The sequence below is a fragment of the Chiloscyllium plagiosum genome, unplaced genomic scaffold (genome assembly GCF_037043375.1).
Source record: "Chiloscyllium plagiosum isolate Xiang-an unplaced genomic scaffold, Cpla_swu_hap1 HiC_scaffold_32, whole genome shotgun sequence".
In the NCBI taxonomy this organism is placed as follows: Eukaryota; Metazoa; Chordata; class Chondrichthyes; order Orectolobiformes; family Hemiscylliidae; genus Chiloscyllium; species Chiloscyllium plagiosum.
In genome coordinates, this window is record NW_028270170.1 from 17,214,381 (window position 1) to 17,237,061 (window position 22,681).

At 39.7% G+C, this 22,681-nt stretch overlaps 1 protein-coding gene and 1 long non-coding RNA gene across 8 annotated transcripts in view; one reads left to right on the forward strand and one right to left on the reverse strand.

The window, feature by feature from the left end:
- The window catches only part of stat3 (signal transducer and activator of transcription 3 (acute-phase response factor)), a 93,064-nt gene extending 85,465 nt beyond the window's left edge, over positions 1-7,599 (reverse strand). For 3 of the 7 annotated variants that reach the window (XM_087977821.1, XM_087977825.1, XM_087977824.1), the window contains exons 1-2: positions 7,372-7,599; positions 5,429-5,508 (exon numbers count right to left, since the gene is read on the reverse strand). The gene's annotated coding sequence lies outside the window, so the exon portion shown is untranslated. Of the gene's footprint in view, positions 1-5,428; positions 5,509-6,858; positions 6,883-7,240 lie in introns of those variants that run through there. The other 4 variants (XM_087977822.1, XM_087977827.1, XM_087977826.1 and 1 more) reach the window with 2 other exon arrangements.
- Positions 7,600-9,984: 2,385 nt separating this feature from the next.
- LOC148141771 (uncharacterized) lies at positions 9,985-15,722 on the forward strand. The gene is made up of 3 exons (XR_015752437.1): positions 9,985-10,088; positions 14,964-15,176; positions 15,639-15,722. It is a non-coding gene; the product is annotated as an uncharacterized LOC148141771 (long non-coding RNA).
- Positions 15,723-22,681: the final 6,959 nt, after the last annotated feature.

A 22,681-nucleotide genomic window follows, 5' to 3' on the forward strand; every position in this document is an offset into this window, starting at 1 on the left:
TAATATTAACACACACAAAATGTTTTACTGCAACTTTTTGACAGGTTCCATGTTTGTCCTGTACAGAACAATATTGGAGAGATTATCTGGGGAAGCAGGGAGTGGGTTAGGGTACACCCCTCTGTAGAACTCCAAGGAAAAAAAGTGTGGAGACAGAGAGAGAGGGTCGGGGGGTGTGGTCAGTTAATTGGAGACTGTGCCAGTTTAATCACTCTAATAAAAGATGCAATCACTGTTGGAAAAACATCTTTGATGTAATGTTTCTATCGGGATCTCGAGATCTCCGTCGGATAATCTGATTTTCAAATAATTGGTATTCAGATAATCGAGGTTCCACTGTACATTCATCTTCAGCCAGTATTGTTGAATGGATGATCCTTCTTAGCCTCCATCTGAGATCCAAACATCATTGACTCCATTTGATAGCTAATTTAACTCACTCTACACAATATCAATATCAAGATGATCAGGAAGCACTCGCCATTGCAAAGGTTATAGGCCTGACCGTATTTCAGCAATAGTACTTAGGATTTGTGCTCCAGAACCTGCCACATCCCTAGACAAAAGTGTTCCAGTGAGCTACAACACTGACATCTGCCTGAGTATGTGGAAACTTGCCCAGGTTGTTATGTCCTGTCCACAAAAAGTAGGACAAATCCAAACTTTACAGTTACCACCCTATCAGTGTACTCTCAATTATCAAAGCGACGGAAAGCATTATTAAATGATACTGCTTTCAAGTGGCACTTGCAAAGAAATGACGTGAATACTGATGGTTCCTTTGGATTCTGCCAGAACCACTAAGCTATTGACCTCATTACAAAAATGGACAGAAAAAAAAACAAACTCCAGAAGTGAGGAAAGCGGGACTGGCCTTGAACTTCAAGACTGCTTTTCACCAAGTCTAACATCTAAGAGCCCCAGCAAAACTGGAATCAATGGAAATGACTCCACTGGTTAGGATGATATCTTACACAAAAGAAGATGGCTGTGATTGTTGGAAGTCAATCATGTGGGACATCTCTGCAGACAAGTTTCTCAATGCACATTGTTTATTTTAAAATATTGTCCAGACATATTGTATTATGCAGAAGGTAAGGGCATCACCATTGCACCATAAGAGCCCCTTCCTCAATTCAGACATTTTCCAATCAATCAATCTGTTCAGATGTATTGCACACTTCTGAAGATGGGACTTGGACTTCTGGCTAAGAGGTAGGCACGTTACACTGTGCCACAACAGCTCCCTAAAATTAAGGAGAATTTCTTTTCAAGCAACATGTTCAGATATATTATGACACACATCTGAAGCAGGTGGGACTTGAACCTGGATCTCTTGGCTCAGAGGTAGGGACACTTCCATTGAGGAAGTGGAGGGATCTTGAGGCACAATGTTGTTATGTCATAAGCACAATTATCTTCCATTATGAGGTCAGAAGTGGGGAACATTCATTGATGACAGCACCATGTTCAGGACCATTCATGTCTCCTCAGATAGTGAAGCAGTCTTATCCATATGCTGGAAGACGAGGACAATATCTAGACTTGGGCTGATAAGTACCAAGTAACATTCATATCACGCAAATGCTTGGCAATGCCCAGCTTCAATGAGCAAATCTAACCATCACCCTGTGACAGTCAACAATACCAATATAACTGAATGCCCCTCTAACAACATTCTGAAGGTTACCATTGGCTACAGATTGAACTGGATCGACTCCCAGAGCAATACTGTCTCTATGAGAACAAGTCAGAGGTTAGGAATTCAACCTGTCTCCCCAGTGCTTGTTCACTACTTGAAAAATCACAATTAGGAATATTCTCCAATTGCCTGGATGAATAAAGTGCCAACACTCATGAAGCTTGACACCATCAAGGACAAAGTAGCCCCCTCACTGATATCCTAACCCCATCTTCAACAGTCACTCTCTTCAACACCAACATAATGTAGCAATACAAGGTAGTATGTACTACCTACACGCAGCAACTCACTAAGTCTCTTTGGCAGTACCTTCCAAACCTCTGCTTCATGACCTCTACCATCTTAAAAGGACAAAGAGGAGCAGATGCATGTGAAACCACCACCTGCAAGATTCTCTCCAAGTTAAACACCATCCGAGTTAGACCTATATTGTTGTTCGGCCAAAATTCTTAGAACTCAGATTATTTTTTTTAAATACTCTCCCTTCACTTGAACACAGGTGTTAAACATCGTTTATCAATACTGAATATTTAATTATGCAATGAGACTAAGAATTATAGTATTACTATCAAATTAAAATTATTTTTATTTTCCAAAATCCAAATTCCAATCCCATATAAATATATTGTGATCTCACAGCAAAAGTAACAATGTTTTCATAATCTTTGATGATTAATCGTGTTGTGTTAAGATTGTAAAGTTAAGTTTCTGGTTTGAAATGTTCTCCTTTCGGTTTTACTTTTCTTATACAACTGCACTGTGGTTAACATGCTGCCTTTCAGCAATTCTCAACTTTGCAATCATGCAGGCAAAAAGGCAGGGATGACCTAATTAGTCCTGAAGGCCTGTCTTACTAAAGAAATACATTATACATAAGATTGGCAAAGGGCTTTTGTGGCACATCAGCAGTGCCCCTACCTCTGACCCAGGAACCCTGGGTTTAAGTCCCACCTGCCCCAGAAGTGTGCAATAACATAACTAAAACAGGCTGATTAAAAATAAATCCACATGGAGTTGACAACTGATTGTATTCCTGGCAATTTCATTTGCCTCTAGCTACCACTTCCAGTAAACAATTTTTCATCTTCAATGAATTATTTTATTTTGTTTATTAGTTATAAAAACATAGTTTTAATGCTTCCAGACTTTTCACTTTGGTTTTGTTCACATCAACCAGCAGATTAGTATTTAACTTTAGGAAACTGTAAATGAGAACCTTGTTTTACTTAGTACCATTTACAATCGCATTGTATCCTTACCCATTTTAAACTTAAATTAATGATTTGTGATGGAGGAAACCCTAAGCACTACTCAAACTTCGGGAAATTATAAAACATAGCACTACATTTTTCAACTCAAGATATAATGTTCACACTTTTATAGGGGTAACAAATAAAAGCTAATTTAGATTCATGTCAAATAAGAATACTGAAAAATCAATTGAACATTTTGTTATGCTTCAAAGACTGTCGTAATAAACATTGGGAACTTTACCAACATTTTAATTTCAACTCAAAAAATTGTTTTCAATTGCTATTATTTTGTGTCTCTCTATCTGTCTAGCAGAGAACAATTTTGACTAGGTACTCTTACACAGCAGTTTATTCACTAAGCTTTAATTCTGACTGACTTTAAATACTGAATTATTTTAAACAATATAATTTAGAGGGCTGCACATATGGCTTGGAACAGTTAAATAATGGTGAAGCTGTTAATTCTCATGTCTCTTCGGCAGAACAAGAGAAACAAAGGTTCTAACATATAAAACATACCTCTTATTAAAACTAAAATGCCAATGACTGGGAAGATAGAACATTAGGTTTCTAGGTTCACCAGACTCAAATGCTTGGGTGGTCTATGCTCTATGACGCATTAAAATTCTAAATATGCAGAATAGATTTCAATTTGAAATTGGTATGGTTGCAATGCACTCACTAATTTAATTCCCACAAGCAGTTTTCTATTTTAACATTGAACTATGAAATGAATGGTAATTAGAGGCAAAATGGAAGTAGTGCACAAGATATCTAACAATTAACACAGAAGTATTATTTTTAAAAGTATGTTGCCACAATATCAGCATATTATACTAAATGGAGGCAACACACAGTGCCAGAATATACAACTATACCAACTGCATGGGGTAATGTAATCCCCTTTTTCTAAGAAGTGATCAAAATACATGCCCCAAACACATCTGGAACATACAAAGAGAATTAAATAAAAGGCTGCAGGGGATGGAGACATACTTGAATAATGTTTTACCATTATAATCTGAACTGATATGTCCAGTTATAATATCAGATCCTAGGCTGAAATCTGGTTTGATTTTTTTTTTAATTTGAAAAGGGTGTCATTCACAAAAAGCACGCAATGCTACAAGTCCGGTATTAACAATGAAACAGAAGATAAAATAGAATAAACCAAGCTATTCACAAATAACATAACAATAAATATTTTCAAACAGAGTAAAATACAATTCCACTTCTCCCAACATCAACACTTCACAGTACTAAAACACCAAAGACAATTTGCTATTCTACCCCTTCTACAGGTAGAATGTTAACTGTTTCTTTCAATTTGCAGTCTTGAGAATTTGGCAGCCTATTCTTTAAGTATTCACACAACTGAAATTAGATTTCCTCAGTTTTGAATAATTCCTTCATTATCTAATCAAACACGCAGGTCTGGATCTTTCAAACTAACTTCTTTATACTAAAGTAATCTATTTCCTAACTTTTCCGAGTTAACTTTTTTCCAGAACTGTTTCATACATCCAGCCTCAATCAGAAGTTCTGCAAAATGAACCCCAAGCTGTCCAAGCTGTGTGCATTCTCCCAATAAATTAAAACAAGAAATTCATAATCTTTCCAGTTGAAAGCAGCTTAATATACCCTGTCAGCTGATAAAACTCTCTCAATGCAAACAAATTCCCATGTGCACTCCAGGAACTCAGTCCCATACTGAGTTTTGTTTAAAATGCATTTCCAGGAATACTGACAATTATAAAATCTCTCCGTACACATACAGCCAGGAAATCCTCTGCCACTAGTTTCAAAATCCAAACTCTAAACTAAACAAGAAAATGTACATATGAAAGAAAACTTAACATCACAATACTGTGAAAGAAACAAGTCTTCACATACACAATTTTTGATTATCTTGAAATAGCTGCAGCTTTTAAACTACTTCCAGGAGATGTATCTCACTGCAGCTAATGTTATTAATAAGGAAGTAAACATTTAACTTACATAGAAAAATATTTTTCCCCATTTCTAAAGAACTGGAAATATTAGGATGTTCCTATTCACAAGGTGCTGTTACAAATTTGGTCTTTTGAAATCACTATCAGTACATGACCTCTAAAATGGAGTATCCTTCCTCATTCTTGTAAACCAACCAAAATATCACACCTTCTGCTTCTGGTTTCAAAATCAGTTTGCTTAAAATTCAGCTTCAAAATGTGGGAAAACTGAAGTTACACTCACTCAGGACTACCCACTTAACAGACCAAGTTCACAGAATTCTGAACTGTGCTTCCTCCTTTCAAACAAAACTATGTTCCAAATTCTTAAATTTACATTATAAAAATATACACAGTTCATGCTGTTTTTAGTAATAATCTTGATGCATTTTAAACAGGCAGTATTTTAAACTATTTATAGTATTTAGTGCTAGGAACTGAGAGAAACATTCATGATGAGGTGGTGTATTAGTACAATTTACCTGATTGCCTCAGCTGACGTCTACAGAACTTTTCTTCTCTCTCAAGACTTTTCTCAATACACCTTTATCACACTTTAATGCTGAAAGGCAGAAAGAAATAACTTTGATATAGTGTAAACTGGTAGACAAAAACTTAAATGGATAAGATAAATAAATAAACAAACAAATAAACATCTCAAAATCATTAGGCAGAAAATTGGTCAAATGGACAGGTCATATAAAAAAGTCTTACAACAGTAACTGACAGCAGAAAAATCACTAAGTTAAAAGGTAGGGAAAAGATGATCCTGATTTTTGGTTCTCCAAAAATGTATTCTATGCACAGAGAAAAACAGTCCTTCAGCGTACTGTGTTTGTTTTGTTTTACTGTTTTTCATAAACTATTCTGCAAATGGTATCAATGTTATCTTTAATGCATTGTTTAATCTAATCTAATACAGTGCCAGATTTAGCTGACCTCAGCAAATATTTTCTCAGATTCTTGAAAACAAAATGAATTTTCCCCCAATATTCGAGGAATTAAAAATTGGTGATGCCAAACACCGCATAGACTTTGAAAGAATCTACTCACATGTTAGCTACTCATAACGTTATAGAGTTGTATGGCACTTTCTGTATCACAGACAGAAACTAAAGCATCAGTAAATGAGCAATACTGTGAATTTGTTGAGAAGTGAAACAAATCCAAGCAGTATTATTGCAGATTTAATGATTTTGATATAAAACTATGTTCAATCATACATTATAACCACAAGTGACAGGGGTGATTCCACACTGCTACATTGAACTGATATTTTAATACCCAAAGTTTAAGTAGCTATTGACTACATAATGAGCAAGACAGAGGGTTACCAGAATCCTCCATCATTTTAGTACTGTTTTGAATACACATAGTGATTGGGGAAAACACATGTGTAACAGATTAAATGAAAAAATGTTGAAGATCAACCAATAAACATCATGACAACATCGTGCCTGTCCAGTTGAGAATCATTTATCAAAGTTAGCAAATAGCCCACCCTTGTCATAAAGGACAACACCTCCAGGTTTACAGTAGTTATTTCCTTTACATAAAGCATTTCAATGATAACCCACATTGACTGAGATTAAATCTGGTTAACATTTCATTCAAATTCTATGCAGCTATACAAAAAATAATTCCACATGCTGAATCAGAATCCCATAATTAAGTAGAATGGTCTATGTAAAGATTAGAGTGGTGCTGGAAAAGCACAGACCAGGCAACATCCGAGGAGGAGGAAAATCGACATTTCAGGCAAAAGCCCTTCATCAGGGATCTATGGTTAAGTTTGGATTTTAAACACAACAGTTTTCATAAATGATGCTTTGTTGAAGGGTTATAGGCAGCATAAAGATTACATTTGCACGCAATAAATACAAAGTAAATGCACTACTCTGTGATAAAATACCATTTAAGCACCAAGACTTCACCAGAAGCTGATAAACACATTCACCATGCGTCCACAACTCTTCCCTTTAACACAGCAACCCCACTTCCTGTTCGCGGTCGCTGAAGGACAATATTTCAACTCGCAAGTGATACCTCCTATATTTTGTGTTTTTGGGGGGGGGGGGGGGGGTGGAGAGAATGTGAGTCAGGTGTTAGCAGTCCATTTACCTCGGATCAGGCTGCGCTTCCAAAAGGACTCTAAAACACAAGTCGGACAGCCTTGTACGCTTTTATTTTGAAATCAATAATTGCCGTAACCCTGCTGCGCCACACTGACTGGATCAGACTCAGCAGCCTTGGAGACCAAAATAAAACTCCAGAGGCATTCAATGATCACTTACCTGTCAAAATGCTCCACTCGATGCCCACCTGTTGTTATTTAGTCACTCCACACTTACTGTAAAACTTTCAGCTTGGCATTCTGCTGACGAGGCCTGCTGCAAATAAGAATAAAATACAAGACACATTGTACCTGCAGCAATAAAACTTTCCAGACTGACAGCCCCAACTTTCTGACACCTCGACCTACAGCTGGGACATTCTTAATCCCGTCAAGGCCTCGGACGCGGCGATACTTGATCCTCTTTTCACCTCAAACAAAACGTCTTTTAAAAACCTGCCGATTCGATTATATTTTTTGACGCACTTCGCCACGACAAGATTTTTTTTTAGGAAAACAGCAAAAGAGTGACCCCCCCTCCCCCCGCGTTAGAGGCACGACAACCTACCGCGCTGACCGGGATTGACAGCCGGTTCGACCAATCGACCGACGGCCTGCTCCCGGAGCCGGCCCGCCCCCCGGGCGTTTTCGGCCAATGGAAGCGAGGAAGGGGGCGGCAAGTTCTGTTGTGGGATGCCACGCCCCCCTCCCGGCTGTTCCGTCTGCCGCCTCGCTCCCCCCGCATGCACGCGGTGTGCCTGTAGGGTTGCTTGGCACCGGAAGCGCTGATTGGTGGGGGGACAGACCGCTCCCTGGAACAGCCCGCGAGGCGAAATCATCTGAGTTCCTGGCAGCGATGACGTCTTCACTCCAGAGAGCCAGTGCCAGAGTCCAAATTGATGGGAGTTTTGTTGTCAATCAAATGACTAAACCTTTTATTTCCCCTTTCCCCGCTTAAAAAAGGAAAAGCAGGCGATTGCATATTGTTTAATGCAAAATTTTGTATATTTATCATCTCTTTTGAAAAGCTGGATTCTGATTGATGAAATTATATGGGGCTTTTGAAACTAAAACTAACTAGCAATGTCTCTATTTTCATTGAGTGATTAGAATTATGACACTAAGTTAGGACCTGGAATGGGAAACAAAAACGGAAATTGCTGGAAACGCTCAGAAGGTCTGGCAGCATCTGTGAAGAGAAATCACTTAATGTTTCGGGTCCGAAGACCCTTGCTCAGGATGTGAAAATTGCAGATTATCACTTATGAGTAAAGTTAAAAATCACACAACGCCATGTTATAGTCCAACAGGTTTATTTGGAAGTTAGTGTTCCCAAATAAACCTGTTAGACTATAACGTGGTGTTGTGTGATTTTTAACTTTGTCCACCCCACATGGCTTATTAGCAAAGTTTTTTTTTCTGATAACTCAGCACTTAGAACAGAATCTGCAATCAAATCTATATCTATATTTGTACTCAAGAATTTCCAGTAAAGCAATTGAACTTTCATGCAAAATGAAATACTGCAAATACAGGCAATTAGAAGAGAAACGTGCAGGAAAGACTCAGCAGGCTAGCCAACATTTGTTGGAAAGACAAGTAGAATTTGCGTTTGTGATTAATGACCATTTTCTGTAAAATTGAAACTTTCATGTATCACCCCCACCTCCCACCATTCTAATAGCTGAACGGCAAGGAAACCTACAGTTCACATGGGAGTATTAATGGCAATTTCCAGTTTGCTCAATCCAAACTTAATTTAGAAGTGCATCTTTCTTTTCAACATCTTATCATCCATTGTTCAGGGATATTAAATACATGGTGTTTTTTGGCAATGCTAGAAGGACGTTTTCATCGGGACTGTAAGTTATTACGTTAGAGTGTAAAATAATAGGTTTATATAACATATGTAATTATGTATTATTTAAATTTACTGCAGCAGCCAATGAGGTAATATTTGCACTTCTTAATGTCGTCTGTTCCAGGAATTTAACCCGCCCAAAATTCCCCTCAAGCAGGAGTATTTCATCACAAATGTAGTTTATAAGTTCAAATGAAAACAGGAAAAATTAGAAGTACACAGCAAATCTGTCAACATCGGAAAGGGATTAGATAAATCAACAGACCTCTGTCTGATTCCTCTTGACAACTGCCACATTTTCCAAACTTCCAGGATTTGAATAGGAAATTAAAATCAATTCTGATATTATATTTCATTTCCGTTAGCCTTATATGGCTCGATGTCTTTTGGCAATTCTTATGGTTTGTCTTGGGAAGATTTTAGTTTTCTTTAGGTGCAGCAGAGATGCAATTTGTTTTTAGTACTGTTGTGTTTGTTAGTAAATAGAGCTGTCTTTGATCCCTGAGTTTCTCGCAATTCCAGGTCCAGTTGCATTATTGGGGTACGCAGTGGTGCTAATTCTTCTCAAGAATAATTTAGTGGTTGCATGTGTACAGATGTTTCTGACTCTGTGTACAATCAACACATGTTTTAGATCATTCATTACAGGAGACAATTAACAGTATGATAACAAAATGTTTAGAGTTTAGAATAAACAATCGCTATTGCAGAACTTAACTATTTAGCTGCAGTGAGCCTGTCAGATATTTTCTAGATTAGAGTGGTGCTGGAAAAGCACAGCAGGTCAGGCAGCATCCGAGGAGCAGGAAAATTGCCGTTTCTGGCAAAAACCCTTCATCAGGATTTTCCTGCTCCTCGGATGCTGCCTGACCTGCTGTGCTTTTCCAGCACCACTCTAATCTAGACTCTGATCTGCAGCCTCTGCAGTCCTCACTTTTGCCTAGTCAGATATTGTCTGCCTACTGGCAGTTTGGCAGGCTTCTGAATACATTTTTAAACAGTTACTGTTACAGTTACTTTAAGAAGCACATTTTTTTTCTTCTCTCCTTTCCTGACAGAACTGACTGATACTGACTGGAATATGGTCACAAAGTGCCACATTTTAAAGTCTTTATGCCAGTGTTGCATATCTCCTGTTGCAGTCTGGTACAACAGCTTGGCTTGCTAGGTAATTTCAGTGGTTCACTCAGACACACCTACATTTTTGTGGGTCAGATGCCATACACAGACCAGACCACATAGGTGAAGGAGATAAACCACATATGTTTTTAACATAACCTGCACAGACATGTTATAACACACCTTCAGAACAGGTAGTACTAGAAATAAGTGTCGAGAGTGTGGTGCTGGAAAAGCACAGCATCCAAGGAGCAGGAGAGTCAGTGCTTCCTAATGAAGGGCTTTTGCCCGAAACGTCGACTCTCTTGCTCTTTGGATGCTGTCTGACCTGCTGTCAGCACCACACTCTCGACTCTAATCTCCAGCATCTGCAGTCCTTACTTTTGCCGAGCCGTACAAGAACTAAGATCTTCTGGTTCAGAGGTACAGGCATAAGACCCAAAGATGGCGTTTTTACAAAAATATGAGAGCTTCATAACACAACTACTGAGAGAAACTTTCAGATTTATTAACTATTTAAATTTGAATGTCAGACGATGTTAGGTGGAAATTTGAATCCACATCTCCTGATCAACTTGGGCTTCTGAATTATTACCCATGTTCTGTGAAGCTCAAACTTATCATTAATGAAAACATGTAAATAGAGATATGGACAACTGTTACAATCTTCCCAAAAGGAAAACCAAGCTGGACCCTCTAGAAATAGACACTGATGAAGGTTTTGATCATTTATAAACATTTATGGACAAAAATTACAAAAGAAAAAAACATGTTAAATGTATATGAAGCATTCATAGTAGTTGTTTTTATGAAATCAGTGGATTTAGAGTTTACAAATCCAGCTATTTTTGTATTCCATTAACCAAGGTCAATCTCCTAAACAAAATATTTAACAGGTGCTATTGGTATCAGGAGAAAGAAGTTTAAAGGAGGAAATGCTAGTTACCTTAAATTATATTGGCTGTTTGTGCATCCATTTTCTCATAGATTAAAAATTCAAGTAAAGAATGAATACAATAAACATTTGAAGGTGATCAGAGGTAAATGTGAAATATGTAAAAAGGAAAGGAGAACATCATCATGATCAACAATGAAGCTCCTTGTGGAAATAGACATTTTAAAATTTGTCACAACATACTTCAATGTAATGAATAGAAAAAAAATAATTTTGCACTTAATAAATATTGTGACTAGATTTATCCAGTCCACATGAACATAAGGTAATGGAGAAATAGATACAATCCAAACTAGGGGAACTGGCTAAATTTCCAACTGACAATTTGTACATTGTGAATTTATGGATACTTGTGAAAACATGAACATTGTAACAATGAACACTGCAGGAATAAGTCCCTTTGGTATGGAATCCGTAAAATAAATCATACAGTGATGGATGATAAAAGTTTAGTGGACCAACATAAGTTGTAAGTCAATATCTGCCTTGGCTTGGACAGTCCAAGCAAAGAATTCATTGCAAATAGTTGGGGGCTACAGGCCATACCAATTGTTTTTTGGGAGAAATCCAAAAGTTGCTTCAGTAATGAGCAATCATCTCCCTGGCTTAGCCCACTTTCTCTGAACACTTGAATGTCCCACATATAGGGAGAAGACTGTTCGTTAAGATGAAGTTTCAGAGAAAATTCAGCAAGCCTTAAAACATTGTGGAGGCCATCAGAAATAAGTTTTTATACATGGGACATGAATCTGACTAATGAGCACAAGCTACTTTATTTCCATACATTCAGATCTCATTAATAGCTAATTGCACCATATTTCTACGCAAGTCATGATTCACTCCTCCTCTCCCAAATGTCTAGAAGGCACTCAATTCCCAATATTAAAACCAGAGCGGTTACCTGGCAACAATAGTTTGCTACTGTTTTCTCCGTCTCTCCATTTTTAATGCTCTTCCATCAATATGTCTTTGAATGCTCCATAAACAATGTCCTCAATATGTTCATCAACTGAAGTCAGCATCAGCAAACCATCAGCATCACAACATCAGCATTGCTGACGTTGGACCAACTCACAATCCATTTCAGCTCTTTACTTTAGAGCTCAGGTATATCTTTGACTTGCAAGGTCCTGTCAGATCACTGTTCACCCAGGGAATCACATCCATCTCACACATCTACACAGGAAATGCTTTAGGGCTCTTAGTTTCATTTCTTAGTGCTTCACTTTGTGCTTACTTGCTTAGCACCCAATCTCTGTGGTAGCTTTTTAGCTAAAGGGCAAGGATATAGAAAATAGGAGCAGAAGCAGACATTTGGTCCCAAAAGTAGTATCGGCCATTCAATAAGAAATTGGCTTACCTGTATTCATTTCAAATTTCACTCCCTTTTTACCACTGATAAGCTTTGATTCACTTGCCTAACAAGAATCTTTCTACCTCTGCTTTCATAATATTTAATGACACAGCTGTCATTGCCCTTTGACACAAAGATCACAGCTCTTCATCTCGTGGCCACATGACATGGTCAGTGTACAGCTTGGGCATTGGTATTGGCAATATAGCTGGCTTCCTCCTGCGCAGGGTGCGATAGACAGTACACCCACCACAGGACCATTTCAAATGTAGCTGAGTACCCCATTAGAAAAGACTTCCAAACCATTAACATCCAAGTAGCCTGTGATCATCAGTGCCATTTCTTAGAACTGTGTGACAGGTACACTGGGAGTTTCATAATGTCTATATAGAATCATGATTTGGAGATGCCGGTGTTGGACTGGGGTGTACAAAGTTAAAAATCACACAACACCAGGTTATAGTCCAACAGGTTTAATTGGAAGCACACTAGCTTTCGGAGCGACACTCCTTCATTAGGTGATAGTGGAGGACACAATTCTAAGGCACAGAATTTATAGCAAAAATTTACAGTGTGATGTAACTGAAATTATACATTGAAAAATACCTTGATTGTCTGTTGAGTCTTTCATCTGTTTGAATACCATGATAGTTTCACTTCTTTTATGTGTAAATCACAAAACCTTTTTTTAAAAGTTGCATTCTCAGGTTAGCTGTAACAATGGGCATTAGCTAGACAATATGTTGAAGGTGTTAGCCCCCTGTGTTTTCTATCTATGCCATGATGTTTAGATTGATTCTAATCTAAAAAGTGGGAAAACAGAGTTTTACATGAATTCATGCAGTTTTTGAGCAAAGTACAATGTAACCCTGCAAGTACAAATTCGCCCCACAAAATATAACTTATACAATTAATGGTAAGGTCCTAGGGAGTGTTGCTGAACAAAGAGACCTTGGAGTGCAGGTTCATAGCTCCTTGAAAGTGGAGTCCCAGGTAGATAGGATAGTGAAGAAGGCGTTTGGTATGCTTTCCTTTATTGGTCAGAGTATTGAGTACAGGAGTTGGGAGGTCATGTTGCGGCCGTACAGGACATTGGTTAGGCCACTGCTGGAATATTACGTGCAATTCTGGTCTCCTTCTTATTGGAAGGATGTTGTGAAACTTGAAAGGGTTCAGAAAAGATTTACAAGGATGTTGCCAGGGTTGGAGGATCTGAGCTATTGGGAGAGGCTGAACAGGCTGGGACTGTTTTCCCTGGAGTGTCGGAGGCTGAGGGGTGACCTTATAGAGGTTTACAAAATTATGAGGGGCATGGATAGGATAAATAGACAAAATCTGTCTTTTCCCTGGGGTCGGGGAGTCCAGAACTAGAGGGCATAGGTTTAGGGTGAGAGGGAAAGATATAAAAGAGACCTAAGGGGCAACTTTTTCACACAGAAGGTGGTACGCGTATGGAATGAGCTGCCAGAGGATGTGGTGGAGGCTGGTACAATTGCAACATTTAGGAGGCATTTGGATGGGTATATGAATAGGAAGGGTTTGGAGGGATATGGGCTGGGTGCTGGCAGGTGGGACTAGATTGGGTTGGGATATCTGGTTGGCATGGACGAGTTGGACCCAAAGGTCTGTTTCCATTCTGTACATCTCTATGATTCTATGACTCGATGTGTGTATGTGGGTCTTTGACTGTGTGTGCATGTCTGGGGTGGGGGGTTGTGATTGTCTGTGAGAGAGAGTGTATATATGTGTGTAGTGAGTGTAGAGTGTCTTAACTCTGTGAGGGGGTGCGTGTGTGAGTGTGGGAGTATGTGTGTCTGTAGGGGTGTGTGTGAGTGTCTGTGTGCGTGTCTGTGTATATGTGTGTCCGTGTGCATGTGTGTGTATAGGAGTGCCTGTGTGTGTGTGAGAGAGTGTGTGTGTGTAGGAGTGTCTGTGTGTGTGTGTGTATAGTTTTTTGGTGGTCACCTGTAATGTGAATGAACCCAAGGTCCCGATTGAGGCCCTCCCTATGGGTACCGAAATTAGCTATCAGCCTCTGCTCGGCCACTTTGTGTTATTGCCTGTCCCGAAGTCCGCCTTGGAGGATGGGTCACCCGAAGGTCCGAGGTCGAATGTCCTGGACCACTGAAGTGTTCCCCAACTGGGAGGGAACACTCCTGTCTGTAGATTGTTGTGCGGTGCCCATTCATCCATTGTCATAGCCTTTGCTCGGTTTCCACAATGTACCATGCCTCAGGACATCCAACGTATAAGATAGACAACGTTGGCTGAGTCACATGAGTACCTGCCACATACAAAGTGGGATGTGTCCCCACGTGTCCCCATGTTCTTCGTGACCTGCAACACATTATCAATGAGGATGAGCATCTTGCCAAGGCCTTCCCCACTCCTCCACTGCTTGCCTTTAAACAACCGCCAAACCTCAAACAAATCATTGTTCGTAGCAAGCTGCCCGGCTCTCAGGACAACTCCATACAACCCTGTCATGGTAGGCGCTGTAAGACATGTCAGAGTGTGGACATAGATACCACCATTATGCGTGGGGCCACGTCCCACCTTGTACATGGCAGGTACTCATGTGACTCAGCCAACATTGTCAATCTTATACGTTGCAGGCAAGGATGTCCTGAGGCATGGTACATTGCGAAAACCGAGCAAAGGCTATGACAACGGATGAATGGGCACCACACAACAATCAACAGACAGGAGTGTTCCCTCCCAGTTGGGGAACACCTCAGCAGTCCAGGACATTCGACCTCGGACCTTCGGGTGACCATCCTCCAAGGCGGACTTCGGGACAGGCAGCAGCGAAAAGTGGCCAAGCAGAGGTTGATAGCTAAGTTTGGTACCCATAAGGAGGGCCTCAACCGGGACCTTGGGTTCATGTTACATTACAGGTTACCACCATTGCACAATACACACACACAGACACTCCTACACGCACACACACACATACACACTCCTATACACACACATACACATGGACAAACATATATACAGACACTCACACACGCCCTTACAGACACATACACTCCCACACCCACACAGGCATCGTCTCAGAGACTTAGACCACTCTACACTCATGCACACACATATACACTCTCTCACAGACACTCACAACCCCCCACCCCAGACACACACATGCAGACAAAGATCCATATATTTTGTGGGGTGAATTTGTACTTGCAAAGTTACATTGTACTTTGTTCAAAAACTGCATGAATTCATGTAAAACTCTGAGCTCAATAACTGCATGAATTAATGTAAAATTCTGTTTTCTCACTTTTTAGATTAGAATCAACCTAAACATCACCTGATGAAGGAGTGTCATTCCGAAAGCTAGTGTGCTTCCAATTAAACCTGTTGGACTATAACCTGGTGTTGTGTGATTTTTAACTTTATTTAGAGTCATATAGATGTACAGCATGGAAACAGACCCTTCAGTCCAACTTGTCCATGCCGACCAGGTATTCTAATCTAATCTAGTCCCATTTGCCAGTACTTGGCCCACATCCCTTGAAACCCTTCCTATTAATATACCCATTCAGATGCCTTTTAAATGCTGTGATTCTACTAGCCTCCACCACTTCCTCGGCAGCTCATTCCAAACACACACCACCCTCTGCGTGAAAAAGTTGTCCCTTAAGTCTCTTTTATATCTTTTCCCTCTCACCCTAAACCTATGCCCTTGAGTTCTGGAATCCCACACCCCAGGAGAAAAGACCTTGTCTATTTATCCTATCCATGCCCCTCATGATTTTATAAACCTCTATTAGGTCATCCCTCAGCCTCTGAAGCTCCAGGAAAAGAGCAGTCCACATTTTGCTGCGTTTCAAAAGCCAGATGCCTTACAAGGATAGTTCCAGGATACAAGGGTTATCCTCTATGATCACGAATAATGACTCTGTTACACCACCCACCAACCCTACTCCCCTGACCCCCCAACACTGTGGCTGGGTTCCGATACAATACAGCCCATTCTTCAGCCAGGGTGATCATGGAGCAGATGGTGGACCTGTTGAAGATGAGATTCAAATGCTTGAATCAGTTTTGGCGGGGACTTATTGTTTATTTAATACAGAAAGAGCACATAATCCTTGCATGCTGTGCTCTGAACAGCTGGAGCAGGTAGTTAGGAGATGTGATGGAGGCTGACAAACTGGGAGAGCAATGTCAATCTTCCCAGGAGGAAGGTGAGGACACTCAGCTGGAGTGACATCACTTCATGCATAATAGAGCACAGCAGTGAGACAGACAGTCAAGGCTTGACCGGATGTGCAGCTAGACTTCCAGGAAGACACTGACACCAGGGATCCTGGGACATCCCAGCAGTGGCAAATAATGGCTTCCAGTGAGTGGGCGAATTGGGCTAGAGTTGGAAAAAAGGCTTCGTATCTAATTAATGAGCTGGACTTGCAAGAAAACCTGCAGGAAATGCAACAAAAGATTTCTGGTAAAATTTACCCCACTGAAGCAGAGAGATTTTGGAAGCAAATTTTACAGCTTAGGGTCTTGGCAGTTGTGGATGTGCCATTCATGGTATGCCACTCAAAAGGCAGGAATTAGTGAAGTGCAGATATGTTCTTGGGTAATGGGTTTGAAGGAGATTACAGAGATAGGAAGGGCATGGGGCATGAATGAATTTAAAACAAAGGATGAGAATTGTTAAGTTGAGACATTACTAAGCTGGTAGCCAACACAAGTTAGCAAATACAGGCATGATAGGCGAATGGAAGCTTGGTTTTTTAAATGCCTGAATGAAGAGCATTGCAGTGTTTACCAACATAATAAGCACTGTGTCGATATAAATTCTTTTGAACACTGATATTTCAGATGCCATCTGTTGGAAGGCATTACCTGCAGGCTGGATATGATATTATATTATATTATATTATATTAAAACTCATGTTTCAACAGCCGAATGCATCCTATGAAGCTGATTCAGGTTTGGAAATACAGCTACGTGATTTTGGAAGCCCATCACCATTGGGAAAAGGACTATCATGGCTGAAAGTAAAAACTTGTATTCCTAAATTGATGCTGGCAATGTAAAAGATACCAGGGAAACAATTCTTGCCAGTGGGTCATCAAAGGCAGCAGTAATGTGCTGATATAGCTATTGCAGCAATGGATGGAGTAAACCATGAAGGTACAGTGAGATAAATGGAAAATTAGAGAGCAGTTTTAGGTTAAGAAGGTATTCCTGCTCATTTGATTCCACCCTTCCACAATAACAATCTGGTCTTCAACTCAATGCAGATTCTAACACTTTCTGAAATAAATTTAGTGTTGAAGCATCAGTCACTTTTCTTATTACGAATGTCCAGCTTTGATAGTCTATTGGGTAAGGAAATCTGTGCGAGACCAGACTTTCAAAACTTCAAACTTATATCTTAACCCTCAGCCCAGTTATGTAAAAGCATTTATCCTGAATTATTTTATCCCAGTAATCCCTTACCATTTCTCAATGAGGACTCCTCTAAGAAGTCTCTTTTACAGGCTGACAAGGTTAATTATTTAATATTTTCTATCCTTCCCACCTTGCTTCAGCTCTATATTGGGGCAGCACAGTAGCTCAGTGGTTAGCACAGCTGCCTCACAGTGCTAGAGAGCCAGGTTCGCTTCCTCGGGTGACTGTGTAGAGTTTGCATATTCTCTCCATGTCTGCGTGTGTTTCCTTTGGGTGCTCCAGTTTCCTTCCACAGTCCAAAGGTGTGCAGGTTAGAAGGATTGGGAAAATGCAGGGTTACAGGGATAGGGTGGGTCTGGGTGGGATACTCTTCAGAGGATTAGTGTGGACTTGATGGGCCAAATGGCCTGCTTCCCCATTGTAGGGATTCTCTAATTGTATATATATTCTCCTTCGTATACAACTGAAACAAAACTATAGTGCAACATTAAGAGCTTTCCACTCAACACTTAAGCACATAGCCTAGGATTCAGTTAACTCTATTTATTGTTGTGACATGTTGTTCAGTCATGAATCCTTCAGGTACATAAAACCTCTTGGGGAAAAAACAGTGAAGTTAGTTGGCAGCATACCTGAAAGCAAGAACACTGATCAAGGAGCCAAAGATTTATGTAATCAGTAATTTTTACACATCACTTATGATGGTAACTATGAAGGAGTGCAAACTATTTTATTAGTTCAAACATTGTATGACCAAGTAGTAATTTGTTACTGTGTGCGAAACCCAAAAATGCCTGCTTAATACATGCCAGGTAGGAGCAGTTCAGCTTGGTTGGCTTTGGTTTGGTTGGTATTTACAAGTGAATAGCATTGCTTCAGATTGCACTGGAACAGCTTCTGTTAAAGGTGGAGACCAGAAATTATAGCTGTCAAGCAGAAAGATTCAATCAGTTGCCAACTTAACAATAAATTCTGACGTAGCAAATACACTAGAATGATTGAATTGCTTCACAGCAAAAATACACCCAAGTTTTCCTTTCTTTTGGTGAATCACAAGATAATACATAAATTATGTGTGGCACAAAATACAGATTTTCAAAAAAAGTTCTATTGTATTTAGGCACCATGAGTAAATCCAGATATTTGTTGCTCACTTCTAACTGTCATTGGGAAGGTGAGAAATTGCCTCTTGAATTGCTGCATCACAGTGGCTCAGTGGTTAGCACTGTTGCCTCATAGCACTAGGGTCCCAGCCTCGGGTGACTGTCTGTTGGAGTTTGCATGTTCTCCCTTGTGTCTGCGTGGGTTTCCTCCCACAGTCCAAAGATGTGGTGAATTGGCCATACTAAATTGCCTATAGTGTTAGGTGCATTAGTCAGGGGACAATGGGTCTGGGTGGGTTACTCTTTGGAGGGTCGGTGTGGACTGATTTGGCTGAAGGGCCTGTTTCCATACTGTAGGGAATCTAATCTTAAAAAAAAGCCTCAATATATCAGTGCAGGAGTTCTTCAGGATAGTGTCCTTAGCTCAAACACCAGCATGTGCTTTATCAAAGGCAGAGTTTCAGATCTTCACTGGTGATTGCAGTTTCATTTGTAATCCTCAGACACCAAGTCCCAGCTGACAGGCAACACGACTAGGACAACATTCAGTCTTGAACCACTAGAAGACACATAACACTCATTTTACGCAAGTGCTGGGCAATGACCACCACCAACAAAGGAATGGCTAACCATCTCCCTTGGTCATTCTACAGCATTAACAATATCTGTGCCTCATCATCAATAACCTGAGGGCCATCATTGAGCAAGATCTTAACTGAATCAGTCAGATAAACTTTGTGACGAAGAGCAGACCAGAGGCTGAGCATTCTGTGTTAGCTGTCTCACTTTCTGATTCCCCAAAACCTTTTCGTCATCTTCAAGGTACAAATAATGAATGTGATGGAATACTCTACACTTGCCCGGATGAATGCAACTCCATCAAATCTCAACGAGCGAAGCAAACAATGACAATATAATTCATTTGATCATCACCCCATCTGCCATTTTATACAGTACCTCCCTCCACTGCTTGTGTGCCATGACCATCTTCAACAGCAAATTCCAAATCCATAACCACTCCACCTCTATTGCCTGGAAGAACAATGGGAGCAGACCCAGAAGAATACTGGTATGTCCAGATCAATCTCCAAGTTACATGCTATCTGGCCTTGCAATACATCACTGTTCTTCATTGTCACTTGTTCAAAACTCTGGAATGCCCAACCTAACAGCATTGTGAATTGCTCTGTATCAGACAGGCTTCAGCAATTCAAAAGGCAATTTCTCAAATAACCACCAAAAAATTAATGAAGCGAGATAAAATTATATAGAGTATCAGAGAAAGCTAACCAGAAATACAAAAAAAATTGTTAGAGTTTCTCTAAGTATTGAACGACAAAAAGAGTTAATAAAGTGAATGTTGATTCTATAGAAAGATAGACTGGAAAATTAATCATGGAAAATAAGGAAACGGCAGATGAATTGTACAGGTATTTTACATTAGTCTTCACTATAAACATTACAAGTGATATCACATATGCAGTAATAAATACAAAATAGAATGAAGGGACGAACCTAAAAATCATAATCACCGGAGCTGTGATACTAAATGAATTGTTAGAGTTGCAAGTTGTCTAGTGTCTGGGTCCTGATGAGTTTTACTCTAGCATCTTAAAAGAAGTAGCCAATGAGATAGTTGTTTAATTGGATTGAATTTTCCAAATCTCCCTTGATTCTGAAAAGGTTGTTATGGACCAGGTCAGACCCCCTCAAAACATTTCAAGAAAGTAGCCCAGACTCTAACTTTTCTAGTTGTTTTAAGCAGGTGTATAGTGGATATTCCAGGAGTAATGCAACTGCCCCGACCACTTAGCTTTAAACAAAACAGAATTTATTTGCAAGATTACTGAATGAGACACGAACAATATGGGTGGCATTATGGCTCAGTGGTAAGCACTGTTGCCTCACAGCGCCAGGGACACAGATTTGATTCCAACCTCAGACAACTGTCTGTGTGGAGTTTGCAAAATTCTCCACGTATTTGCATGGGTCTCCTCCGGTTTCCCCTCATAATCCAAAGATGTTCAAGTTAGATGAATTTGGCCATGTTAAATTGCCCATAGTTTTCAGGGATGTGGAGGTTAGGTGTGCATAGTCATGGGTAAATGTAGGGTAATCAGGTAGAAGAATGGATCTGGGTGGGATACTCTTTGGAGGTTTGGTGTGGACTTGTTGGGCTAAAATGGTCTGTTTCCACAATGTAGGGATTCTATATTTAAAAAAAAAGAATATGGAATAACTTAGCCTATCTGAGAACTCAACAGATTATCCCAACTTAATGACGCTGTTCCAAATTCCTGCAACCATCCCCATAAACACCCCATTTGGCAAAAAAGTTAAAATCAAACACAAGGTCTTACAGAAGAGAGAGAGAGAGAGAGAGATGGCAGAGAGATTCAGCATGGAGCATCTTCTTCCATAGGCTGTTTTTTTGGATTCCCAGCTAACAACTGACCAGCTGCTCTAAATAGACCGACTGCTAAAACGAAACTAAACCAGAGAAAAACTGAGCTGGGAGAACTGGCCACTCCTCTGTTATTGTAGAAATGTATTTTTTTAAACTAAAATGTAGATAAACCCAAATTAGCGAGTTTTGAGAAGATTTGTAGCTCAGGTTGAGGTTCTGGATGTAGATCTGCTCACTGAGCTGGAAGGTTTGTTTTCAGATGTTTTATCACCATACTAGGTAACATCATCAGTGAGCCTCTAAGCTTCACCTGGAGGCTCATTGATGATGTTCCTAGTACGGTAATTAAATGTCCGAAAATGAACCGTCCAGCTCAGCGAGCAAACATACATCCATAAACCCAAATATCTTGGAACCCAATGACTTTATGACTTCTGAAAAAAATACCAAGGACAACATGACCTTGTTAAAGGATCAGCATCGTCACAAGGTCATATTAAATTGGAAGATAGCAATTGTCTCTCTTTTATTCAAAAAGGTAGGGAGACAGAAAGTAATTCAAGCCAGTTAATTTAATACAGAGAAAATATTTGAAGCAATTCTTAACAAAGTTATAGCAGTGCATTTGGATAATTTCAAGGTAATTGGGCAGCGTCAACATGAATTTGTGAAAGAGAAATATGTTTGATTAATCTATTGGAGTTCTTTGAGGAGGTAAAACTGGATAAAGGAGCACTGGTTAATATATTGTACTTAGATTTGTAGAAGATATTTAGTGAGGCACCACATCAGATAAAGGTATATGAGTAGCGTATTGGGATTAGCTGGCTAACAGAAAGTAGATTAGGTGTAGATGGGTCTTTTTCAAGTTACAATGACAGTTGTGCAGCTGGGATCAGTGCAAGGACCTCAACTGTTTACAATGTATATAAATGATTCAGTTGAAGGGATTGAAGCTTTGGTTGCCAAATTTTGCTTAATACACAAACACGGGTGGAACAGCAAGTTGTGAAGAGGATACATGGATATTTTTAAAAAAGGATATAAATGTGTGAGGTGTTTTGACAAAAGTATGGAAAATAGAGATTAATGCGGGAAGACGTGATCTTGTCATTTTGCCAGGAAGAATAAAAGAGAAGCAAATTGATAAATGTTTGCAGAGCTCTGCGATGCAAAGGGATTTGGGTGTTCTTGTGTATGAATTAGAAATTATTAGCATTCAGGTCCAATAACTGATTAGGAAAGCTAACAGAATGTTATAATGTAGAGGGAAAGGAATAGATTACAAAACAGGGAAGTTATGCTTCAGTTATACTGGCCACTAGTGAGACTGCCTCTGGAGTACTGTGCATAGCACTGATTGCCTTATTTAAGGAAGGATGTAAGTCCATTGGAACCATTGGAAGTTTAGTA